This window comes from Vicugna pacos, chromosome 7, assembly GCF_048564905.1.
Source record: "Vicugna pacos chromosome 7, VicPac4, whole genome shotgun sequence".
NCBI lineage: Eukaryota > Metazoa > Chordata > Mammalia > Artiodactyla > Camelidae > Vicugna > Vicugna pacos.
The window spans coordinates 2413051-2423825 of record NC_132993.1 but is presented as its reverse complement, the minus strand read 5'-3'; the positions used below and the strand labels follow the sequence as shown (position 1 = coordinate 2423825).

The 10775-nt window shown below is 56.2% G+C and overlaps 2 long non-coding RNA genes across 6 annotated transcripts; one reads left to right on the top strand and one right to left on the bottom strand.

Moving 5' to 3' along the window:
• Positions 1–2216: 2216 nt before the first annotated feature.
• Positions 2217–8384, bottom strand: LOC116278575 (uncharacterized). Of its 4 annotated transcripts, XR_012074123.1 has the most exons (3): positions 7357–7451; positions 3807–4335; positions 2217–2712 (listed from the first exon to the last, which is right to left on the bottom strand). It is a non-coding gene; the product is annotated as an uncharacterized lncRNA (long non-coding RNA). The 4 variants fall into 4 exon arrangements; XR_012074124.1 differs by lacking the exon at positions 7357–7451 and adding an exon at positions 8131–8384 and having other exon boundaries at positions 2217–4335; XR_012074122.1 differs by having other exon boundaries at positions 2217–4335; positions 7357–7467.
• LOC140697270 (uncharacterized) lies at positions 7505–8863 on the top strand. 2 transcript variants are annotated; one of them, XR_012074126.1, is made up of 3 exons: positions 7661–7783; positions 8338–8514; positions 8619–8863. It is a non-coding gene; the product is annotated as an uncharacterized lncRNA (long non-coding RNA). The 2 variants fall into 2 exon arrangements; XR_012074125.1 differs by having other exon boundaries at positions 7505–7783; positions 8338–8863.
• Positions 8864–10775: the final 1912 nt, after the last annotated feature.

The following is a 10775-nucleotide window of genomic DNA, read 5'->3' as shown; positions in this document are numbered from 1 at the left end:
GCGTACAAATTCAAGCACCACCATCACAATCAGTATTCAGGAAGGTTTCGAATCCCCGGCTGGACCCTGCACTCCCAGGCTCGGCCGCTGGGTGGCACCCTACATGCAGCATGGCGGGGCTGAAAGGCTGAACCCAATTTTAATTCAGCTTGAAAGTCAGAGGCAGTGCAAGCTGTTTTTGCTTTAAATGCACCTTTATGATTGTGGTAGGATGACATTTCCCCTTAATGGTTGAAAATTTAGTGTCTGACTTAAGATGTGCTGTAACCATAAAATATTCACCAAGTGTGAAGACCTAACACCAAAAGAAAGTGAACTAGTGTAAACACATTCTCATATGGCCTGCACACTGAAAGGGTATTCGGTACCTTGGGTTACATGACTTTGGTAATTTCCTCTGTTTCTTGTGACACCTTTCACGTGGCTCCAGCATGTTTAAATTGCATGTGCAGCCCACAGAGCATTTCTACCTGGGACCCTGGAGTCACCTCCCTCCTTCCTTCTGACTCAGCCAGAAGCACACGAAGTCAGGACGCAGAGGGCCTTCTCTGGTGCTGGGGCGGGGAGGGTTGGTGGGAGAGAGACTGAGGTCCAGAGGGGCAACGTGCCAGGTCAGGGCAGACTTCTGTGGTCTTACAAGACTCCATGTAACCAAGGACTCATCTTGGGCCTCTGGTTATGGGCTGGGTCCCCCATCAATTCAAGCAGTGTTGACAGCACCAGGCGCACTGGCCTGCAAGGGCGCAGCACCAGCAATGGAGGACCCCATGCAGGCCCAGAGTGACGGGGTGGGGGGGGAGCTGGCATGTCTGAAGTCAGCAGGGCAGGCTGGTAGACTGGAAATCCAGGGAAGAGCTGGTGCTACAGCTCAAGTGAGTCTGAAGGCCGTCTGCTGACAGAACGCTCCTTCTTCAGGGAACTGCAGTCTTTTTCTCTTAAGACCTTCAACTGCTTGGGCAAGGCCCACCCACATTATGGAGGGCAATCTGCCTTACTCAAAATCTGTTGATTTACATGCTAATCTCATCTAAATTATACCTTCACAGCAACATGTGGACTGGTGTTTAACCAATTATCAGCACTATGGCCCAGCCAAGCTGACCCAAAAAATTTGCCATCAAACCACCCTGACATCCAGGAAACCAAGAGCTAATGCTGGCTGCCTCCAGCTGTTGGTGAGTCCTTTCTGGTTGGCTGGTGCTTCCCTTGCCCTCCTGGGCCATGCATCCTTATCAGTATTTGGAATCTCAGCCGTGGGTTAAAGCCCCTGGGGGATGTCCTCCAGTCTCCACCCTATTCTGCCTTTCTGAATTCTGCCCCATGGAGACCAGCTCCAGTTCTCCTTCTCCAGGAAGACCTCCTGAGACCCCCAGCCCCCACTCTCACTTCCTTCTCTGAAATCTGTGCCACTGACTCGGAACAGTTTACTTGGTTCCTTAAACGTATTTTGTATGTTTAATTTGTGGGTGTTGCCTCAGTGGGCATAGCTAGACCACATGTTCCCGAAAGCCAGGGCCATATCCCCCATAACCTGCTCTGGGAGGACTGTGTCAGGCAACAGCATCCAGATGTCCACCAGCTCCTGGCGCCGTTCAAGAAAGCCTTCCTTTCCCACTGGCACGAGCTTGTCTGATCAGGCCTAAGACCTACAGATGAGGTGTCAGAGACGGTGCTAAACCCACTTACGGATGGGGCTCAGAGAGGCCGCAGGACATTCTAGCCACAACAGAGCTGGGTGTGGAAGTCAGGTGTCTTTTCCAAATCCCACATTCTTCTCACTTTGGCCAGAGCCCTGGGAGGGGCTGCACATGATGGGTCGAGGGCAGAGGGAGCTCCCCCCAGTGCCCTGGACCGGCGCCTGCGTGTCATGTGCCCTGTGGAGTTTAATACAAGGGAAATCCTTTAGGTGTCCAGACAAAAAGACAAGGGAAAGAAGTCAGACCTGGTCACTTTAGTAGACGTCCCCACATCCAACACACGCCATCATTTCCACCACCTTCCACTGGTTACACAGAGGTGCCCTGGCTGACGTAGGAGGAATCACACAAGGGGATGTTGACCTCAAGGGTGAGGGGCTCTGGGACCACAGGGAGCTGCTGCCACAATCAGGGACAGATCCAACTCTGCAGGTGTAGCCAAGAGATTCACCCCAAACTCACCCAGGTATTTAAAAGGAAAAAAAAATCAAAGTATAGGCAAAGACATACAACAAAAAAAAAGGCTCAAGTTTCAGTCTTAATATGGACAGGGTAGTTTTTCAGCCACAACACATGAAATGAGGCAGAGCAAAGACACTTTGAGGCCTTTAGCATTATAATTTACAGCAAAGATGTAACAATCGTGAACATCAACACACTCGGTATTACAAAACTTTCAAAAAGCAGAGATGACGGAAGACACGAGGCAGGTCAGCAGAAGCACATGATTTGCAGGAGATTCTGTTTGTCCTCTCTGGCTGTGTCCCCTTTTCCTGCCTCCTTCAAGTAAGTGGAGTATTTGCTTAGTATTCCATTTTAAATGCTCTCTTGTCCTTTTGGCTTCATCTTTTTGTGTTATTTTATTAGCAGTTGCTCCAGAGATTACAGCGAGCGTCCCCAACAGCTCATGGTCTGCATCCAGTTAGTATTCTGCCATTCCATGGTAACTGCAGAAGCCTCACAACCACCTTGGTGCCTTCATAATAAATCAGTCAATCCGGGAGATGTGAGGGTGCTTGATTTCGACAGTCGCATGCATTGTAAAGAGTTTAAGAGAAGAGTCTATTAGAATATCCCATTTCTGTGCTAGCTTTATTCACAAAAATTGGCCAAGTTGTAAGCCACAAAATAATTTCAACTAATTTCAAAATAATGTAGACAATATTTTTAATCATTGTGAAATAAAACTGGAGGTTGATAACATCACCTGAAAGTTTTATAATTCCCTATTAATCAACTTTTGGGTCAGAGGGAAATACAAAGCGAAATTACAGAATTTCTGGGAAACAGTAATAATGGGAATACTAGATCAAATTTGTGGGCTATAAATAAAGCGTGTTCATAGACTTAAATATTTACGTCAGTGAAAAAGAAAGTAAAATGAATTCATCGTCTTGCTCAAAAAGTTGGAAAAAGAACAATTAAAAAACTGAAGCAAAACAGAAAAAAGGATTAATGAGGATAATAGAAAAAGTGAGTTATAGAATAGAACAGCAGCTAGATTTATAAATAAATTTAAAAGCTGGTTAATTCCTCATCAGAGAAAAAGGAGGAAAATTTAGAAACACGAAACAAAAGCCGGCAAAGGTGGCACAACCCCAGGCGCCGTGCTAAGTGCCGCCCGCATACGATCGATCGCGCCGACTCTCACCACAAGCCTCTAGTGGCAGCTGTTGTTATCATTACTATATGCGTCCCCGTTTACAATTGAGACACTGGGGCCCTAAGAGGTCTCATGACTCATGTCGGTCTCCAGCTCCAGCACAGGGTGGAGCTGGTACCCAAGCCCTGGGCTGGCGCCGTGATGCTGGGACGCTGGTCTCCCGCCCTAATGCAGCTGACGCGTCGGGTGTCAGAGCAGGTGCAGGGCATTTTGATCTGCTGTTGGCCCTGCCTCTCGGTGAGATCAGCGCGGCATTGCCTCCTCTCTGGGGCCAGGACCAGTTTACTCCGACAGTGTTTACAAGCATCAGGAGGAAGACACCTACTCACCTTTCCTGGTTCCAGATACACAGCCCCCCCCCCTTTCTGATGAAGGAAAGTGGTTCGCAAGAGGGAGACCCAAAAGGGAGGACATGAGATCTACTATTCTTAGGCCATTTTTCTTACATTTTTCACTTAGCTGATTGAGACAGAGAAGAGCAAACTGTGGTCTGGAAAACAACCAAGTACACTCGTGCCCTTTGATCTTTGTTGCGAGCCGCCCGATGAGACTGGCAGGGCGCCAGCCAGGAGGACAGCCCTCCGCTTCTGGGTCAACTAAGCGTCGACAGTGGATTCTAACTCGGTCCTCCCGCCGTGCTCGGGAGACCAAACAGCTGTCTGTGCTTGGGGACCGCGGGGGGGACGTCAAAAGGACAGAGCAGAAGCAGAGAGATTGTCGGGGCTGCAGGATCTTCAGGACTCACATTCCCCAACCCACCCGCGTTGCAGACGAGGAAGGGGAGGCCCCCGACTCACACGTGGACGCTCAGCTGGCTGGGCGGCGGCTCCTCTGTCCACTCTTCTCCCCAGATCACCGCTTGCAGACTGTCTTTCCACGCTGAGCCCAGCAGCCATTCCCTTGAGTTGTGTCAGACAAAGTTGCCCAGAACCTGCCAGTCAGACAGGCTCAACTCCTCTTGTGACGTCTAGGGACCTGGGGGGGGGGGGTCCAGTTTTGCCAACGGCAGGGAGACGGGCCCTTGACAGGAGCCGGGAGTCACTTCTGCTCCTGATGCCTGCACCCCACAGCCCCTTCCCTGCCTCGGGCCTGAGGAGACCCCAAGCCTTCTCCCTCCCTTCTTGAAAAAGCTGTTACAGGGAAAGGCCCCGACCTCAGCTCCTCACCTGCTGAGCCTCTCGTCTCCCTGAGCCGAGAAAGGCCCCACCTCTAGGCAGGGCAGCTGGGGCCGGCGGAGTCATCGGGGGCTTCCTGATCTGTATCCCTGGCTCCTGCCCCAGGAGGCGACTTCCACAGTGTGGGCCCAGAACCCCTGCTTCAAGCCAGTGGTTCTCAAGCAGCGGTGCGTGGGCCCCCAGAGGACATCCCACAGTTCTGGGGCGTTTTTGGTGTCGCAGCCAGGGGGTGTTCGCTGCTGGTAGGCAGTGGGGAGAGGCCAGAGCTGCCAGGGCACCTGGCCACGCACCTCTGAACCATCAGAACCAGCTGGTACAAACTTCCAGTCATGGTGCTGTGGGTGGGGCGGCGTGCTTCACGCCTTCCAGGCCCAGTGCTCAGACCCTCAGGCGCTGGTGGCACACAGACTGACTGACAAACTCTTAAGGGAAGAGCTTAAGTGACAGTTTTCTCATCCACAAAGTGGGAGATGACAGCACCGACCCAACAGGACTGTTGCGAGGGCTGAAGTTGTTGAAATCTGCTTGAAGGTGGCCACGTCCGGGCGCCACACCTGGGATCTCCCTGCAACGTGGGGCCACCTACATCTCTGAAGAGGAAGCAGGCGTCACAAGGGTGTTGCCCCCGAGAGCTGTGTCCAGCCAGGACTTCTCCCCTCACGGAGGTGGGTACCCAGAGCTCTGTCGATAAGATGATCAGCTTTGTGCTGCCTGGGATGGTCCTCTGTCCTCCTGGCAGGATGCTGGCTTGGAATTAGGTGGTCCTTATGGTCACATATGAGTCCAGAGTCGGATTCAGGTGTGAGCCCCAGAGACCCCTGGGGGCCAGCCCTGCATCACCCCAGAGGACCCGAAAGTGACACAGGAGGTCACTTTCGATCTCGATGTTTGGGCACAACCTCCCCAGCTCAGCTCGTCTGCTGCCATGTGGAGTTCCCACTCCCCATCTCCCTGTCAGGCCAATAAAATTCAGACTGCGGGCAGCAGGTGCAGTCCACGCCCACAAGAATCTCTGGGGTCCTCAGTGATGTTTAAGAGTGTGCAGGGGCCCTGAGAGCAAAGTTTGAGCCGTGCTGCTCAGGAATACGATGCAGCAGTGACGAGACTGAACTCGCTCTGTTTTACTAATTCGAAAGGTCACCATGTCGCCTTGTTGCATAAAAAGACAAGTTACAGACCCATGTCTGTGACCTGAGCCCATTTATATAAAATCAAAGAAGCTGCGACAGTCACTCGCTCAGCTGAGATGACACACGCATGTATCTTCACGGCAAAAGGCCTGGTGGGAAGCTGGCCAGAGCTCCCGGCGGCTGCTTCCTGAGGACAGCGCGCAGCGTGGAAGGACTTCAATTTTTTTCCTGTGTGTCTGCTTGTATGGAGTTGTATACAGTGGGATTTGTTCATTTATTACACAGGCTTTTTAAAATAAGAATGAAGGAAGTAGAGGCCTGGAGGGGCTAGGCCGGTCAGTGGAGGGGAGCCTCTCAGGGAGGCTTTTTCAAAATATATCTGGGCTTGTTTTCATAGGAAATAAGTTTTCCCGAAATTTTGCTGTGTGAGAACATGCCATGCTGACCACGCAGCTTGATGTGCTGGCCCACGCCCTGGTCCCTGGGGCCAGCAGCCATGGCCTGCAGACCAGGCAGGGGTCTGAGGCTGTGAGGTGGGCCACCAGGAGCTCTGGAAGGCCTCCCGCCCGGGAGCCTGACACCCCAGGCTCGTGTGTGGCCCAGGCGCCAGGACTTAGCAACTCCCAGGGGGCCGGCTGCGTGCTGACGCCTGAGCCTGGAGCGCCACGAGGGGCTGGGGACGCGGGCGGGTCCTGGAGGAATCTGCAGATGTGCCCGGGATGGCACGGCCCACGGGAAAGGCCAGCTTCTGTCCCCAGGACAGTAAGAGCACCGCAGGTGCAGCAGCCCCTGAACAAGCCGAGCACTGAGGGCCTCGAATACGTCACCTCATCAGCCTTTGTAACGGACTTCTGAAGGCCGGACGTGTCAGAAGCCACTCACAGACAAGAAAACCTGGGCTAGGCAGATGTGGGGAGAAGAGCGAGGGTCTCCTCCCCCAGGGGTGAGCCCTAATTACCCATGTGCGGGCCCACCCCCAGAAATGACGTCCAATCACAGCGTCCCCATGGCAACCTCGTCGCCGTGGTAACTGGAAACAGGTCTGACCAGTCCTGGTTACGGGAAGACCTCAGGTCATGAGGTTCGACCCCAGTGCTTGACAGAAACGGAAGCCAGGGCAGCCCTCATCACTGGGCATGGGTGCCGCGAGTCCTCCCAGCAGGGCTGGCTGCACCCCTACCCCCCATGCGGCCCCGGCCGCTGCTGTTTGGATGAGAAAGTGAAGAGCCTCACCCACCATCTAACTGCTGGTGGGTGGTGGGCGGCGTGAACGCAGGTCTGGGGACTGGGGACTGGTGACCTCACAGCCACCCAAGTGGAGAGCAGAGCTAACTCCACATGTCCCCAACCTGTCCCTTTCACAGCGCCGGCTGCTGGGGGCTTTGCTCCCTGGGGGCACCATGCAGTCCTCACTGCGTCACTCCCGAGTCCCCGCTGGTGCCCACCTGCTCCGTCCCCGCAGGGACCAGCCTTAGACCCGGCCCTGAGCTGCAGCGCCCCACGGTGTCCACAGGGTCGGATGCAGAGGCCTGGGGTGGGCGTCCTGGCCTGCGGTTTTCTCAACGTGTGCATTCCTGCTTGTGCACACGCGTGCGCAGACACACACATGTGCACCACCACTCCCACAGACGCACACACACCACAGACACACACAGTTGACCCTCAGACAACACAGGGGTTGGGGCACTGACCCTCTGCCCAGTGGAAAATCTGTGTAGGGTCAGCCTGCTGTCCTGGGTCCCTGCTGTCCTGGGTCCCTGCTGTCCTGGGTCCCTGCTCTGCTAGAGACTCTGCCACTAGGAGGACATGGAACTTGGAACACGGAAGAGCTTACAAAACAAAAAGCCCCAAATTTGGTACAGGATACACGTCTTTGCCTCTTCTTACCAACTCACAAATTCCTTCATGTATTCAATTAAAAAATAATTAAGGGCCACTGCGTCCCGGGTGCCAACCAGGTCCTGGGACACAGCAGTGAGCCGGAGGAGAATGGTTCCCGTCCTCAGAAACCTGCCATCTGGAGGGGCGGCCGCCTGAACCCCCAACCCTGCCTCCCTCTGCGTCTCTCATGTCCTTGGTGACTGTCCCCGGTCAGGCTCCTGGGAAGCCCGCTCTAAGGTGCAGGTGTGAGGGGCTTCCTGGGGGCTGTTGAGAAGCGGGGAGGGACACAGGGAGAAGCTGAACTCTGTGCCGTAGGGAGCTCAGGGGCTGGGTGGTCCTTGGGGATACGGGGGCCCAGCCAGAGCTCCGGTGGACCAGTCAGCATCCAGCCGCCCCTAGGAGGGCAGTGATCTTGGGCAGAGCCCCTCCTGGGCTGAGGACGATTCAGAGAGGGACTTGGTGATGAGTGGTCAGCAGCGGACACCTAGCCTGGGAGGGGCTGCTCTGGTGGGGAATGTGCTGGACTTGGAGCAGATAACTGTGGCTTCGAGGACAGAGGAAATTCCGAACCTCTGAGTCCTTACCTGTCCCACGGAGGGTGGAAATGGAGTGAGGTGGGCAGACATTCCTGGGCGCTGTGGGAGGGTGAGGGGCCACCCCTCCAAAACTGAGTGATGTTGACCGGTCCCCAGATCTCGGGGGGCGGGGGAGTTGGTGGGTGGAGCTGCACAGCTTTGGCCCTTGGCTTCCTTCCCTGATAATCTCTTCTTAATCCTCCACACCTGCTGCAGCTTCTCTTTCTAAGCAGACAATGCGCACCACTCTCCTTCCCGTGAGCCCTTTCCCGTGGTCGGGAAGCCGGGAAGCTGGGACGCCAGGCACTGAACACGCCACCTGGGGGCTGGCGACAAGACCGGGCTGGCGCAGGCACCGGCTGCGTTTCTGGCTGGAACTCTGTGTCCTCTCAGGTGAACTCAGCAAAGCACAGCTGGTTTCCTGGCTCGTCCTGCACGGGCCGTCCTCTTCAGCCCCGACCCCGCGGGTAAAGCTGACGCTCGCCCTTGTCGTGCAGAACTCCCGCCAGCGCCCCGTCCTGGTGCCTGCGCGAGCTGACCAGCAGCACGTCTGCGGGCTCTCGTCCGCTGCTGAAGTGGCCGCGCTCCTGATGAAGACGTGGGAAATTTGTGGATGTGTTTCAGCACACGCATCCCGACTGCAATTTCGGGCTATGTTGTCCCTGGAGGTAAATATTGATTTGGTATTTAAGCTCCATCAGTATTTGCCTCTTTGGTCAATAAAGCTTGATGTTTATCTCAATTGACGTTGATATCTGCTAAGTTTATTCTACTTCAGACCTCCCATCCAGCATCGAGGAGGAGAATGGGCTGGTTGGGGGGAAGGAGCCAGGGCCGCTGGCTGAGTCCCCTGGGCGGGGGGTCTCACCTCCTGGCACAGGGTGACTGCACAGTTAGAGGGATCAAGTAACCAGTTTCCTAAGGTTTCAGAGTGGCAAAGTGGAAAAACCAAACGTTATTTTCCATTTGGATGAACTGAAATCTTGTCTGCACTGATTTCAGCTGGGACTGCCTGGGAGCCAATTTCTGGGGAAAGTCTTAAAACAAGCCTTAAGACGACCAGGGAGGTGAGGACTCTGGTCCCGAGGGCGGGGCCCTGCTGGAGGGCACAGGAGGGTCCCCACACTGCCCCTTGGCCTGAAGGAGCCATGCAGGCCCTGTCCCGGGGCGGGGGCGGCCCCAAACCAGCCCTGTGAGGCCAGCGTTCCCAGAGGCACTGAGGGCGGCATCACGGGGTAGAGGCTGCAAGGCCGGCCAGTCCAGACCCCTCGCTTACACTGAGGGCGGGCGCGGGGGCTGGGCTGGGGTGAGAGAGGCACCGATCTCCTGTCTCCCAGGATGGCAGAGTACCCTCAGGCTGCGCCGACACGCATCAGGTTCTGAGCCCGGGGAAGGAGGGACCTGAGCAGCCCTCGCCGGATGTGACGGTTAATTTTACACGTCAGCTCTGCGGGGCCCCAGGCGCCCAGACTTCTGCAGGTTACTCCAGGTGTGTCAGTGAGGGTGTCTCTGGATGGCGAAATGCACACTTGAACTCGTAGGCGGAGTAAAGCAGACGGTCCTCCCCAGTGTGGCTGGGCCTCCTCCTACCCGCTGGAGCCGGGATAGAACGAAAGGCAGGGAGGAGAGCGCGCCGTTTCGGCCTGTTTCCGAGCTGGGACGTGGCTTCCCCTCTGCACTCAGGCTGGACTCACACCGTCGGCTCTCCTGGGTCTCCCGCTTGCAGGTGGTGGGTCGTGGGACTTGTCAGCCTCCATAACCACGTGGCCAGGTCCTTACAACGTGAATATATATACACACATACTGGTCTCTCCTGCTGGGTCTGCTTTTCTGGCGACCTGGCTGCACGCTGCACTCATTGGTCTGAACTCTCACCTGCTATGGCCTTCTGACCTTGGCTCTGCCAAAGAGGTGATGGTGACATCTCCTGGCCACCAAAAGGACGGCCCGGCACGAGCCTGGGTTCCCGGGCTGCCGGGCTGCCTTGAGGACACAGCACACGGTGCAGGCTCATCTTTGCCTTCAAGAGGGACGTTGGTGCCCAGGCCTGGAGGCTGCGTGGACGGCCAGCACCACCCAGGGCCCGTTTGCACCAGGGAGTGGGGCTAAGTCAGCTGTCACTGCTGCCGTGGGCGCTCGAGGGACCTGGCTGAGGACCTGACATGTTCAGAGCCAGGTCACTCGGATCAAATCTCTGCGCTTGAGAGCTGAGAGCCGGGTGTGGGGCCAGCTCCTCAAGGCGGGCGTGCTCAGGCGCGGCAGCTCCGAGGCCCCTGGGGGAGCAGGTGCGCCGTGTCCCTGGGCCGGCCGCCCCTGGGTGAGCCAGCTGCCCGCAGCCTGTGCCCACGGGCCTCGGTGCTGCTGCCAGTGGCGTTTCCCGAAGCTGGCGTGGAGGCACGCAGCTGGCCCGGCGCTCGGCCAACAGCGCAGCAGCGCCCTGCCTCGCCCACCTGGGCGCACCTGGAGGCCTCTCTGCGCTCCGCTCCCAGGGCTCTCCAGGTGGAACCCTCCCAGGCCTTCACTTCTCAGAACCAGCCCACGCACCTGAGCCTATGACTCAGAAGCCACAGGGGTGAGCGAGCCTGACGGAAACGGAGCCAATCTGGTGGAGCCCGCGGGTCAGCCTGCTGCATGCCCCCGACCCCCCCACACCC